We start from the raw sequence: 14,494 nt of genomic DNA, 5'->3' as shown, positions 1-14,494 counted from the left end.
TGGGGGCAAGACCTTCTTGTGCTGCCATCTCTCCTCCTCTTGCTCCACTCTGAAGACTCCTGAGATTACCTTGCAGTCCTTGAGTAATCCAGGAGAATCTCCCCTTGTAAAGCGAACTGATTGACAAGTGTAAGCCCCCTTTGACACGTACATTTACATGTTCACAGGTAGCGGGTGGAGGCGGGAGTTCGTCTGTCTATCATGTGGCTCAATCAGAATGACTGCAATCAGTAATCTGACTACTGGAACGATGTTGATGTCTGCCTCCTTTATGTAAATGGATTTCTGAAAAATTGTAATAAATCATTTTTTTTCTGAAATTGATTTTTAAAATATTTGCCAGAGGAGGTAGTTAGGCTTTAAATGTCCTAAGTATTTGGCTACATTGAGATTGATGTACATTTGATTTTAGTGAAGTGAGATTCACATCTGTTACAACACATGACTCTTCAGTGTCCAGGAAGACTTTAAGAAGTCTTTGTGTGAATACTAGCAAATATTAACTAAATGTTCCTAATTTAATTACTTAAAATGAAAAGCTGTTTCTCAGTATTTATTCTGCAGTGCTTTTTGAGTACATTGGATTCTATTTTCCTCTTTAAATTTGTCTGAGAATCTCATAAAAATAGTTTAACATGTGGCATTTCACCTGCACACAGTTCCAAGTACTTGTGGTGGTGGCCGCTCTAACAGCTAAGGGAAAGCTTGACATATAATCATTGTGCCTTAAATAGGATAGCTCTCTCTCCTTCCCTCTCCATCTCTCATGTGAAAGTCTGGAGAGAAGGATCACAGCCATGGACAGCAGTTTTTTTCCCATGAAGTCTTCAGCAAGCCAGGCTTCTGCCACTTACAGCTGCATGGTCAGTGTCTAGGGCAAGAAACCCACTTCTTCATGATCTGCAGGCATGGCTGTCACTTCTGGGTTTCTAGACAGTAGCATGGACAAGAGAATGAAGAAGAAAAGGGGCAAAGAGGTGGAACAGGTTTGTTTGCTCACCTGTTTTTAAGGAGGCTTATGGAATCACCACGTGGCACGTCTCTACCTCCCGTGCACTTAACTCCAAAACCACGCAGCAGCAAGAGAAGATGGAAAATACCTTTATTTTTGGGCAACTATGTCCAAGTTACAGATTCTACTTCTATGGATGAAAGAAAAAATGCATTTTGAGGGACAACTAGCAGCTGTCATCCCAGATTATAATAACTGCTTCTTTAAGTCTCTGTTCATGTGGACAGAAGGCTTCAGTTCACTATTTGTAGCATTAAAGAGAAAAACATAACTCTGGTATTAAAGTTTTAGAGAGGAGCTATCTGGATCATCATAAAGAAGGGCTTTCTAATAAAATACTCCCACGTTTTGATGACCTGACGTTTTGTAGTGGAGACACCACCATTTTTGCAGGTATTCAAGCAGCAGGTGTCCCTCTCAGGGGCCGGGTAGATAGCTCCCTCCATTGGAATGGAAGTAGGACAGGATGGCCACTAAAGTATCTTCTGTTCTGGAAGCCTGTGAAATCTGTTATTTCCTCACAACTGTAGGATCTATAATGACATGCCTTTTAAAAATTATACATATTGATAATTTAAGGCTTTTTTCTTTTTTTCTGTCACTCATCTAAGGACTTATTCATTTTATTAATTTGTTTAAAAAACCAACTTCTAGGTTGCTTGCTTTCTTTATTGCACATTTTCTATTTAATTAATTTCTTCTTCCTTTATTATTTCCTTCCTTTTACTCTATGTAGTTTTGCTATGCTCCTCTTTTCCCAGCTAGCTGAAGTAGGAACTTAAATAATGGATTATCAGCCTTTTTAGAAATTAAGTACTTTTATTAACTCAGAGGCAAATTAAATAGAATAATGAAAATGCCATGTAAACCATAAAAAACAAAAAGGGTTTCATGAGCACCTTGCCCTTATTCTACTTTGCTATTGCTACTGGTTTGTAAAATGAGGTAATCAAACCTATTAATTGATTAGAAATCTTTGGACAAATGACTTAATCCCTCTGTGTCTCGATTTCTGCACCATTTCTAGTTTTTCTCACTGGGTCTTTGTGGATTCAAAATGTCATGTGGAAGTACTTCCTTCTTTCCTTTCCTCATCTGTATCACAACCAGCTTTTAGGCTCTGTTAAGTTTTGGGTGATTGCTCTAGTATTTCTTTGGGACATAAATCACTCCACAATCTGACTCAGTTAAATTCATTAAGTGCGGATCTGGAAGCCAATATCTGAAGCTTGTTCTGGTCCTAGGAAGGCTCTTTGAGTGTCTCTTTCCCAGGTCCTCTCTGATGAACTAGCTGGTCGAGGTTAGCTTTTGCTCTCATATAGTCACCAGTCTCCTCCCTTTTTACTACAAATATCTCCATTGTTTTCAAGAGTTCCCTTGGACTTGAACTTTCCCATACTCTGTTGCAAAGAGAGGCGTTTCCTTTGGGGTTATCATCAGCTTTCTATGTTCTTCTGTTCTGGCTCTCCCTCGCATGTCTGAGTGAGTGCTGGGGACCCGGTAATGGTGATAGCTTCTGACCTTCTCAGATTACCTTTCCAGCAATAGCAAACTGTGGGAGTAGGGTCCTGTATTTTACACCTATGATGCCTGAGGAGAACTTCTGCCTTATGGATGGGGAAAGGTTGTAGAAGGGAGCCTTCAGTATCTTGGCTGTGTTCACCAGGGATTTCACCTGAGAGCCAGAGAAATGCTGGTAACTTCCAGCGCCATGACTGAGACACCATGTCCTTTGAGAGCTGCAGATAAAAGGAGTCCCAGAGGTTTTCAGAGAGCAGTTTCCATCCTGCTGAGCTCAGGATTCAGGAAGGAGCCGGTCATGACTCAAGGGCTACAAAGTCTTAACGTTCTTTCAGCTTTTATATACTTTATTGAAGAGAGGTTTCTTCATTATCTGTCTACCATTAGGAGGACTTTTGGGGACTTTATATGATTTTTAAAAATAGTTTTTACCGGTTATACTTGTTTCACTGGAAAACAAGTCAGTGGGGCTCCTCAGTGTGCCATTCCAAAGGCAGAAACTCAGCTTCGAAACAGCATATGCATTTTCATTAAATAGTGCTTTCGCTGCACACAAGTTCGATCTTTTTGTTGCTTTTGTTCAAAATATTTCTAAACTGTGATGTAAGTCTTCCTAGCTGAGGGATTATTGAGAAATGATTTGCTTATTTTCCAGTGGGGAATTTTCTCTTCATTTGTATGATATTGATTCCTAGCTTTATTTCTCAGTTTTAAAAGAGTATACTCTAATTTCAATTATTTACAACATATTGAGATGTCCTTTATAGACCAACATATACTTAATTTTGGCAGATATATTTGAAAAATTGTCTATTTTGGAATTGTTTATATCATCATTCTTCATATGTTACTTCAATCAGACTGGATAATTTTGCCATTAAAATCTATATCTCTACATTTTTTTCTGCTTGGCTTGTAAGATAAATAAGAAAGATATATTAAATCAAGAGTATAATTTTGAAACTTTTATTAAGTCCATGCATATTTGGCAAAGGAAATTAAGAAGTGGTGCTTATGTCTGCTGTAGTATTTTTTGCTTACATGACTATCAAATAGTATTTTTTCATAGTAATACTACAACACTAGCTTTTGCTTGGTAAAGTTTGTGTTATACATACTTTTCCATCTTTTTAATTATAGTTTTTCTGTGTTCTTATTTTCAAAGTATATCTCTTACATGGAAGAAAGAGAATATGCTTACTAGTACAGTCTGATATTTATTATCTTTTAACTGGAATAATTACTTAGTTTATATATTATAGTAGTTGTTAATATGTTTGACTAAATCTTTAGTATTACTATTCTTTTCTATTTATGCTATGATTTATTTTCTTTCTCCTCCTTTCTTACTTCTTTTGGAAATCAAGTAATTTTCACAATTATTTTCCTGGTCTGTTATCTTCTTTACTGTATATTGTCTTGTTATTCTTTCATAACAGACTGCAAGGATCACATTAGGCAGTCTTACCTTATTAGAAACAATTAATAGTGCTTTTATGTGCTTACAATTAATTAGCACTTTTGTGCTAATGTTGTGCTACATTTTCGGTTTATATATTATATCCCATAAGAAATTCTCATTTTATGAAATTGGTAGATGTATCCATATATTTGCCCTTTCTATATCTGTATTTCTATCTGGTATCATTTTTTTCTGCCCAAATAACTCTTTAGAAATTTAGTATAATCCTGCTGGGACTAATTCTCAGTTTTTAACAGAAAGTGTCTTATATCACATCACCTTCATTTAAAAAATTATAATTAAATTTTCATCTTGGAATAAGTGTAGATTCATACGCAGTTGTAAGAAATAATACAGGGAGAAGTCATTTACTGTTTATCTTTTTCCCCAGGATTGCAGCTGGGAGGCTGAGTTGATAGACTGACATACCGAGCATCTCCAGCACCTCAAAGGTACTTCACACTTGGGCACTTTCCTACCCACTCCTTAATTCTTGGCAAGCAGAAACCCTTTTGGTTTTCTATTATTTTGTCATTTCAAGAATGTTATATTTATATGTAATCCATTTTCTGTGACTATAATAGAATCCTTAAGGCTGGATAGCTTATAAGGAAAAGAGGAGTTTATACAGCTCACAATCTGGAGATTCAAGGACACAGTATGAGCCTGGGCTTGGCTTTGGAAGGGCCCAAGGTGGATGGCATCATGGTGTGGGGCTGTGTGTGAGGGAGATGAGGTGAGACAGGGAGCAGAGGGGCTGAGGAGGGACTGGTTACTCTTTTGTAACTACTTGCTAAGAACTAGCAAGGGTCCCATGGGAACCACATCAATTCCTTCTAGGGTCAACACCCTCAGTGACCTCATTACATCACACTAGACCACATCCCATAAAGGCTCCACACCAGCTCCCAACACTGCCAGACCAAGGACCCACCCTCCCAAGAGGCAAGGCCTTGGGGACCCACAGGGGCCATGTCCAACACCTAGCATTATATAAATGGAATCCTACTGTGTGCAACCTTTTGAGATTTGTATGCAACCTTTTGAGATTGGTTTCTCCATTCATCAGAATTCTTGAGGTAGTCCTACAAGTGTGTGTGTGTGCATCAGTGGCTCATCCCATTTTAGTGCAGAGTGCTCAATTTGTTGAAGTTAGATTTATGACTCAGGCTATGGCCTCTTTGGTCTCTGTCCCACTGATGCTTGAAAGGAGTGTGTATTCTCCTGTTACATGGATTGTATAAATACCAGTGCTAGTCGAAAGCATTGTTCTTTTGTATCCTTGCTGATTTTCTACTGAGCCTTTCTACCAATTATGGAGAGGCGTGAAGTCTCTGATTGTAATTGTGGATTCATCTGTTTCTCCTTTCATTTCTATCAGTTTTTGTTCAGTGATTTTGTGGTGCTGTTGTTTGGTGCATGCACATAAAGAATTGTTGTATTCTTGGTATATTGATATTTTTATCATTATATAATATTCCTCTCTATCTCTGATAATTCAAATTAGATTTAAATGTATACTTTATTGACATTTATATAGTCATCCTACTTAACACATGCATGACATAACCTTTACTATTCATTGAAAATAAGACATTCAACCTGTTTCCAAATTGCATGATATTTAAAGTGAGTTTGCATAGACAGTGTGTTTCTGGGTCATTTTAAAAATGCTGTCTGCCAATCTCTGTCTTTAGGGGATATATTCAGATCATTTAGTCTGCTTTCTTCATTGAAACAAAAGCCCCTCCACCTTCATTTTCAAAGGACATTTCTATATATACAAGGAATTTTAAATTAGCACTTATTTTCCTTCAGATCTTCAAAGTTTGTTATCCTACTGCCTTTGGGATTTAATAAGTTTTGTTGAAAGTCCTTTGTTTCTTCTTTAAAATTAACATGATGTTTTTGTCTTACTGTTTTCAGGATTTTGTCTCTAGTTTTGAGCCTGATGGTCATGAAGTATCTTTGTGTGGGTTTTTTTTTCAGTTTCCTCTTTGGGGTCTATAGGGCTTCTTAAATCAATCTGTTGCTTTATTTGCTTTGTAAGTTTTGAAAATTTCTCAGCCAATTCTCTTCAAATATTACCTTTGCCTTGTTCTCTCCTCTCTTCTTCCAAATACGTATTTGCCTTTTGACCATGCCTCAAATGCCCTACGTCTTTTTCTGTATTTTCCACTCTTTATTTCTTAGGTGATTCAGTCTAGATATTATCTACTGCTCTGCCTTTCATTTCACCTGTTTCCTCTTTTGATGTATTTTCTCTGCTCTCAAAACTCATCTATGTGTTCCTTCTTTCAGCTGTATTTTTAAGTTATTTAACTTTAATATGTCCCTTTTTAAGTATTTCATTTTTTGTGTGTGTAGACGGCTCCACTTGGTTATCTGCTTCCTTTATGACCATGATAGTGTCTTTAGTCTTATTTTCAAAGAATGGTAAAGGGTATGTTGTACAAGTATTAAGTAGGATGACTATATAAATGTCAATAAAGTGCCTCTAAAGAGGCCCTAAGTTGCGGCCCCGCCCTTCCTATCACATGAAGACATAGTTAGAGGTGCCCTTGATGGACCAGGACACAGACCCTCATAGCATCGAATCTGCTGAAGCCTTGGTCTCAGCCTTTCTGGCCTCCAGAACTGTAAGAAATAAAGTTTCATTGTTTATCAACTGCCCAGCTAATGGCATTTTGTTATAGCAACCCAAACAGACTAAGACACTCGAGATGTTTTCCTCTTATCTGAGATCTTAGTGTGCAGAGTATCACTACCTTTGCTATTCTCTGAGGTCATCTAACCATTTTTTAAAAATTAATTTGGCTAGTGTTATCACATCAATAAGAATGTTGGTTTGAAAATAGTCTAGCGCATCTTAATGAGAAACAAAAGTCACCCATACCTGTGTAATGTAAATATTTGCTTCCACTGAACTATAATCATTTGAGTATAGTTTCATTTAGGACATTTTCACTTTTTTTTTTTAACTTTGCCCACTTTTCTTGGTTTAAATCTTCTTCATTAAGTTCTTTTCTTGCCATGTTATTCCTTAGGCCAAAGCTAGATTAAGATTTTTAGGGTTCTCAGATGCAGAAAAAGGTAAATTAGCTTTCTCTCCTCCATAAAAGATTAAAAGTAAAAACAACTCTAATGAGTAAAATAAACATAAGAAATAACTCAGTTCTCTCTTAAAAGGTATTAAATGTCAATTACATCCATTTAATTATATTAAATGTAAATACATTAAATGCAAATCATGTCCAATTATGGAACTAGGCTTCCTGATTAAACCTTGGCCCTGCCGCATACTAGATAGGCAGGTTACTTTATGCTTCAGTTTCTTCATGAAACTTGGAAAAGAATAGTATCTACCCCACAGGGTTGTTATAGTAAATGAGTTAAACACATATGCACTTAGAACAATGTTCCATGTATAGTAAGAACTCAGTTAGTGGAAACTAAAGATTATCTAAGATCAACAGCCAGGCCCAGGGATACAGCTCAGTGGCACAGTGCCTGCCTGGCAAACACAAGGTCTTGAGTTTGATTCCTGGTACTCCCCCACAAAAAAAAAAGCCAAGATCAATAGCTATCGTCATAAGACACATCAGCATAAAATTTGCTCATTGTATTTAGAACAGAGAAGTTTGATTTCCTTGAGAAATTTTCTTGGGTCCATCCATTGCTAGACAATTTTGTAATAACTCAGCATGTTTTATTTTGATATTCTTTTCTTTGCCTTTTTTGGACTTGGAGGTAGAGTGAGGAGAGCCCCTCTTTTTATGTTAATAGAAACAAAGAAGAATAATTTCTTCCTGCTGTTCAGAATTTATTTCCTGATGGTTGAATCATTCACCACGGATTGCGCATGCACGTCTGGGGTCTGTGCTAACCACAGGGCTGTAAGGATGAATAATACTCCACCCTCTCCCTGAAGGTCTGCATAGACCTATCAGGGTCAGACAGATAAACAAGAAATGACACATACATTGAGCCACGTACCCTGTGTCAGGGAGTCAGAATCTGATAATACATTAACTTTGTAGTCCTCACAACAACCGTAAGGTTTAAACCTGGCAGCTCAGAGCAGAGCATTTATAGAAACTCACCCAGGGACCCACTATAAAGACAGGGATTTTAAACCATGTAACCCCAAATGATAAGTCCATTGCCTTCCCGTTAATGTTAGAGCAGAGGAGACAGCAGCATCTCTTCTCAAGAACGTCTAAGAAAGGCTAATTACAATTGTCTACTCAGGGCCCAAACCACTTGTTAATTCAGGTGTGGGAACCCGGGTCAGGCCGCTTGTTCACCGCTTATTTCTGGCAAAGTGGTCAGACTAATAATAGGCAGCCCTGACATTCTTACAGCAAGTGAAAAATATGGCGGTGAACTATTTTTTGAATGGATATTTTTGAATGTGGTGAATCATTTTCACCTTCAAAATATGACCCGGCATTTAGACAGTGAAGTGACACACAGTTTCTCCTCAGTGGTGGGCTGTGATTGGAGAGACACGCATGTGTACATCCTGTGATACTTTCAACTACATTTGGGTTAATTAGCCAGGTCAGTAGAAAACCGAGCTCCGAAGAGATTGGTGTCATGGTTTTAACTCTTCAGAAGACTAGCAGCTTCCTTACTGTACGAGAAATCTCTAAATCTAGGCAGTTGCCAAGGGAAATTAGTAACGGCAGGTTGGAAGCATCCTGTAGGAAGAGAGATTACCTGTACCCATTTATCATTTGGAAGTCAGTGCTCTGATTAGTTTAATGTATAATAAAGTATATCTAATCAAAATGAGAGCCAATACAAATGGAAAATGCGTTTGTTTTTGCCAATCATCAAATCAGTTTGTTTGTTTTTTTTTTTTTTTTTTTGGTTTTTCTCCGGTACTGGGAACCGAACTCACGACCTTGTGCTTGCCAGGCAGGCGCTTTTGCTGCTGAGCTAAATCCCCAGCCCTGAAGTCAGTTGGTTTGAAGTCTTGAATTTCCGATAGTTTTAGAGCCGAGAACTCCTCGTTTCAGAACATCACCTATTGGCAGGACACGGCACTGCAGTTTTAGCCTCTTAGCTGCTAAACCTGCACGAAGAGGAGGACTACTGGTCGTGCAGCCCCACACTCAGAGTAAGAGATGATAAATCCAGCAACCCGGAGAAGCTCGGGCCTTGGAAGTCTATGTTTCTTTCCCTATTGTTACTGTGATGCAAGCTTTTGAGCGGAAACGCAGAACTAGAAATGGAACCAACTGTAAATTTGTGATTTGTGGCTGTTGCTGAAATCTGTACCTTACGAGGGCTCCTGACAGCTTGAACAGACGATTGTTTTCAGTTGTCCCCAGTCAAACAAGCAAAATTCTCCATGGTCATTAATCTGAAAGTAAAGGGGGAGAATTCCTTGTAGTTTAATTTTACTTTCACAATGCTACAGCTAATTGCACCAGGAAAATAAATTTTCAAATAAAGATCTCTTTCTCTTAATTGGGGTTAAATAGAGGTGAGGGAAAATGAGAGAGACAGAATAGGAAAATTCTACGGCTAAGTGGTTTCATAAGTAAGTCTTTTCATTAAGTAAACAATTTCTGACTTAAATGAAGAAATTTTGTTCTTTCACAGAGACACAAATATAACCTGCCCGGCTGCCTTAGGTTGCATTTGTAGTTTGTGGTGCCTCACTGCTCCTCTTTTAATAAAATACGTGGATAAGTAACCAGAATAGCAGCCCTGGTCTCCCTGGCAGTTCAGGTTCACCGGGCTACGGTGGTCTCTTCTCTCCTGCCCTTTGTCTCCTTTGTCCTTTGAGTCAGTATACATTTCCTAAATGTCTGTTTGCAGAGCACCTTCCTGTGGAGTTAGCTGAATTTTGTTTAATTGCCTTCCTGTTAATTAATAAGAAATAACTAGGTCACAAGCATGTGTGCAGAGTTGGAAGTAAACTTCAGCGGTCTGGAGGGAATGAGGCGGAAGTCAGAGCCCTGGTGGAACTGCCTTATGTTCTGCTGCGCTGGGCTTTCGTGGAACCTGGTGTTTGTGGGACACAAACCCCAGCGAGGGGTGTGCATCAGCGAGGGAAGGCTTTCGGTTTCATCCCAAGGTTACTTTGAAGGAGCGCTGTCCAGAAACCCTTTTGATCATCACTTTTGCGTAGACATCTTACTACACCACAAATCCCGAATTCATCATACTTGCTTCCGCAGCCCGCTCGGGGTATGAGGGTCACTGGACTGTTTTCGTTCCATCTCTTCTATTCTCAGCACATTGCTGTGGGTTCTTGCATGGTTTTTAAAACATCCTTTCTTCCAACTTCCCTTGGGCTTTCGTTTTTTTTATATTTGCTGTAAAATAAATTTAATTTGCCAAGTTAACTACCTGCAGAATCTTTTCTCTTTCTTTCTTTTGGTGCTGGATTGAGGAAGGCAGAAGGAGAGAGAGGGAGAGAGAGAAAGAGAGAGAGGAGAAGGAGGAGGAAGAGGGGGAGAGGCTTCGTGCTGGTGATTGTGAGAACAGCGGGACCTTCAGAGTAGCGATTATTTTTCTACAAGTAGCTGCAAAGAAAGATACAAAAGCCTTAAAGAGGAAAGTTGGAGGCATATGAGTCACAACTTTAGGGGCTGTGGTTGTCAGGGGCTTCCGTGATGGTTGTGCACTGTGTACACACACACACACACACACACACACACACACACGCAGCACACACACACCACAGTGACAGATGACCTATTGAAATAATTTCAGAGCCGGTCTGTGGTTGCTACGACAACCAATGCTCTCTTGGCTTTCATCTGGCCATGTGACAGGGACTTTGACGTCAGCCAGAGGCAGAGTCTGTGGCTGAGCTGCACAGTCAAAGGCTGTGAGAATCGGGTAGATGCTGCTGCAGTGGCCGTTGCTTCCCAGGGTCTGCGGAGCATGGACTGCTAAATCCTGCGCTTCTTCTGCCTGAGGTAATTCGGTTGCTTTGTCTACAGTCCTTAGATGTGCCTAGAGCTCGCTGCCGTTTTCCCCTCACTCACCTCCTCCAACTTTGTCTTCACGAGCAATGATTGTTTTACCCTGTGAGGAATGCGAAGCAGCGTCCGGGCGTGAATTTCATGCCTTCTCTGGAATTTGGTTAAATTTGGCTTAGTCTTCTGTGAAGTGGGTTAAAATCTAATCGCCTTTCTTGCTCAACGCTTGCCGGTATTATCTAGAGATACGGACCGTGCAGCTCAAGCCAAGTACATCCCTGTGAATTCCAGGAACCGTCTTTTTGGTACTGTGTGGGTTTAAAACTCCAGCCCTGCCGGCAGTGGGTCAATAACTTTCCCCGGTCGCGGTTGTTGCCTGACTGCGAATCCGCCCCAGCGGTTTGGAATTTGGTTTCTGTCTTGTTTGGAGCATTCATAATTAGCAACAGTGGGAAAGGACGTTGCACTTTGAAAGTTGGGATTTTTCTTGTCAAGGAGGCCTTTGGTGTTCTGAGAATACCCGGGAAAACTGTCAATAGCTTCCTGTTTAGAGAAAAAGAACCCTGGCTGAGCCAAGGCAGCGGGACCTCTGTGTGTGTGTGTGTGTGTGTGTGTGTGTGTGTGTGTGTATACGGAGTCGCTTTGTGACTCTTGCAAAAAAGTGCACATTTCTGGGTCCTTCTCAGAAATTTGAGCTGGAAAGAGAATTGCAGGCAAGCAAGCTGTTTTTCAGAAATAGAAATAATTACCTAGGAAAGAAAGGAATAGCCTGAAAGCTAAATACATTATTGATACAATGTCTGCTTTAACTCTGACACAGATGTGGTCCTAAAGATTTGCCCCAGATCTTGAATGAATATTTTGATAACTGTGACTAACAAAGATCTTTCTCTCTCTCTTCCTAAAGCACAATATGCTACAAATTGTTTTGTTTGCATTGTTGCAGTTCATTTCCTCTCTAAGTTTAGTAATTTGGGTTTTCCTTTATTGCAAAGAACCTAGGTTGTTCTGTGGCTTGTCATTCAAAGAACTCTGTTACTGAGGTGAATGGAAGCTTAGGTTTAGAACCTTGTTTCTGAATCTTACAGATTTCACAGGGGAAAAACAAGGACACATTCTAGGGTAGCACATGTAACATAGCTAGTTAAGCAGTGGGAAAAAACCAATTTAACTTCCTACACTAGAGATGGATGGGATGCGAATTATATCCAACAATATGTTGTTTTTGACTTTTTATGTTCCTTCTTAGCTTCAGAATTCTAGCACTTATCGTTTATTTTTACTCTTGTCAGAGAGAATTTCAAGTACTACTTAGCTGCAGTGATAAGTGAATAATTGTGGTTCTAGCAGTAATTTCTCAGGAGCTTTTCATGAGTGGATATTCATTTTAGTTGCTGGCACTTGATATATGTATTTTTAATCAGAGCCTCCATGGAGGATTTTGCAAAAGTCTACTGTGCTTATATTCAACACACATCTCATGAAATATCATCTCTTTATTTAATTGATCTCATAATTATAATAACTCAGAGGCCATATTCCTGCCATCCCTAGAAGAACGTTAATTGATCTGTAACATTTCAGTTGCGCAAGGACTGGACTGGTTAGCGCTGCCATTTAAAAACGCAGTGTTTGATGGATCCACTTGGATGCTTATTGTTTTACATAAACTCTGGAATTATGACCATAGTTTTTCTTGATACTCTGTCTCTGTTTTAAAGTCATAAGATGATTGTATTCAGTGCCCTTGTGAAATGGACTGGATTTCAGAACTATAAAATAGAAGAGATCGATTCAGTGTTATGGCAAAACGTCAGTGATGAAATTTAAAGAAAATAATCTATGCTGTGAAAGCAGAGATGCTCATAAAACTACAGGTCTTCTAGCAAAATAAGCAGAAATGACTCTTGCCAGGATCATCTATTTACAAGAAGAAGACTGTGTTGATTTCAAGGTCAAGTTTGTTTTAGCTTCCAAAGATATTGCAAGGAGTGATTTACTCCAGAAAGTTGGCTCTTGCACTATTAAATGCTTTGTGTGTCGTTTCAGGGATCCTTAACTGTTTTGGTGCCATGGCCCTGCTTGGCAGCCTGGTGGAGCCTGTGGACTGTTAATAGGATGATATTTTTAAATGCATAAAATAAACAATGCAGGATTACAAGGAAAACCACTTTTTAAAAAACGCATTAACCAAATTTTTAAAAATTGTGGTATGTCCTTTATTAACAAAATACATTATGATGTATGTAGACTCACAGCAGATAGGCTAACTACCATAATTTTGAAGTAGTGGTGAGTATAAGTGATATTTGAAGACTGAGTTGGTGTATCTCCGACTGTAATATGGCACAAAAATACCAGTGATTTGTCCTGCCAGCAGTGTAATAGGTACTGTGGTTTGTGGCTTACAGGTAGAGTGAAGGAAATACTAAATTTCAGTCTGAGGTTGTGAAAATAAAGATGTCCTATTTTTCCCATTTGAGTTTCCTGGGCCCTCTTGAATTCTGCTTAACTTGAGTTAAATGATATGTAAGTTAGGGATGCCAAAGGTCACAGAGCCACTTTGGACAAAATCTGTAACCTTATTCCCACATTCAGTTCCACCACATCTGATTTTATTTTCTGGATGTGTGAATTTCACGGTATTCTCTAAATTCTGTGCGAAAAGGAACGACATGTTCCCACAGCTGCTGTGACTTTTTCTTATTTTTCCTTTGAAAAAAAAAATCTCTGACTTTTCCTTATTTTCCTCTTGAAATCCAGAAATAGTCTTAGGTTGCCTGCACCAGGAAGGTCTTACCTCCCGAGGTGGGGTTAAAGAGGAAACTTGTGGTATTAATATGGGCCAAGACTATAGCTCTTCACAAAGGGCCTTTTATCCACTCAGAAAAGAGAAGCAAGGAATGTTTGCGTGAAGAATGTTGGACATTATATGAGATCATAGCTGGAGGAAGATTCTAGAAGGTACTTGCGTGCTTGTGACGTTTCAAGGGAGTATGAAAGGCTTCCATGACATGGCAGCTTTGGGAAGCACGTATGTGTGTGATTCAACTAATAGTCATGACCAGTTGCTTAAAATTCACCTGCCAGAGGTTTCCAGGATGGGACACATTCAAAATGAAGTGAGACATGGAGACATCTCTCAAGAAGTTTCTTAGATTGTTATTTCTAGTTGAATAGGCCTATATTCAACAGGCCTTTACTGGAATATGGGGTCTTCAAGGTCAAGACAAGAAGTATGAATATTGTTTCTCAGCATGATTTGTAGGAGTGACGCTACCATTCCCCATGCCTCTTTGAATGTGAAGAAGGTATTGCCTACTTTTCCTCTTCACTCAGCTGGGTAACTTGGCATCAGGTGGCTGCAGTCAGAGAGCCCCGCCTGTCACATATCCCAAGCCACCTTTTCGTTACATCAGCACCTACCGTCGCTGGGTAAGAGAAGGGAGCTATGATATTTTCTACAAGCTGTTATTTAAACTCAATTCAAATCCCTCACATTTGAAATGGAAGCTTAGCGGTTTTTCTTCGTGTGTTCCCAGAGGAACTGTGAAA

At 39.2% G+C, this 14,494-nt stretch overlaps 1 protein-coding gene across 8 annotated transcripts in view; it reads left to right on the top strand.

The window, feature by feature from the left end:
• The window catches only part of Ncald (neurocalcin delta), a 350,086-nt gene that overhangs the window by 268,987 nt on the left and 66,605 nt on the right, over positions 1–14,494 (top strand). For 7 of the 8 annotated variants that reach the window (XM_013512739.1, XM_013512737.1, XM_013512738.1 and 4 more), the window contains one exon: positions 4,387–4,447. The gene's annotated coding sequence lies outside the window, so the exon portion shown is untranslated. Of the gene's footprint in view, positions 1–4,386; positions 4,448–10,797; positions 10,937–14,494 lie in introns of those variants that run through there. The other variant, XM_005381933.2, reaches the window with a different exon arrangement.

This window comes from Chinchilla lanigera, unplaced genomic scaffold (genome assembly GCF_000276665.1).
Source record: "Chinchilla lanigera isolate Chin_1 unplaced genomic scaffold, ChiLan1.0 scaffold00016, whole genome shotgun sequence".
NCBI lineage: Eukaryota > Metazoa > Chordata > Mammalia > Rodentia > Chinchillidae > Chinchilla > Chinchilla lanigera.
Note: the sequence above shows the minus strand (reverse complement) of the source record. Positions and strands in the feature narration are given on the sequence as shown.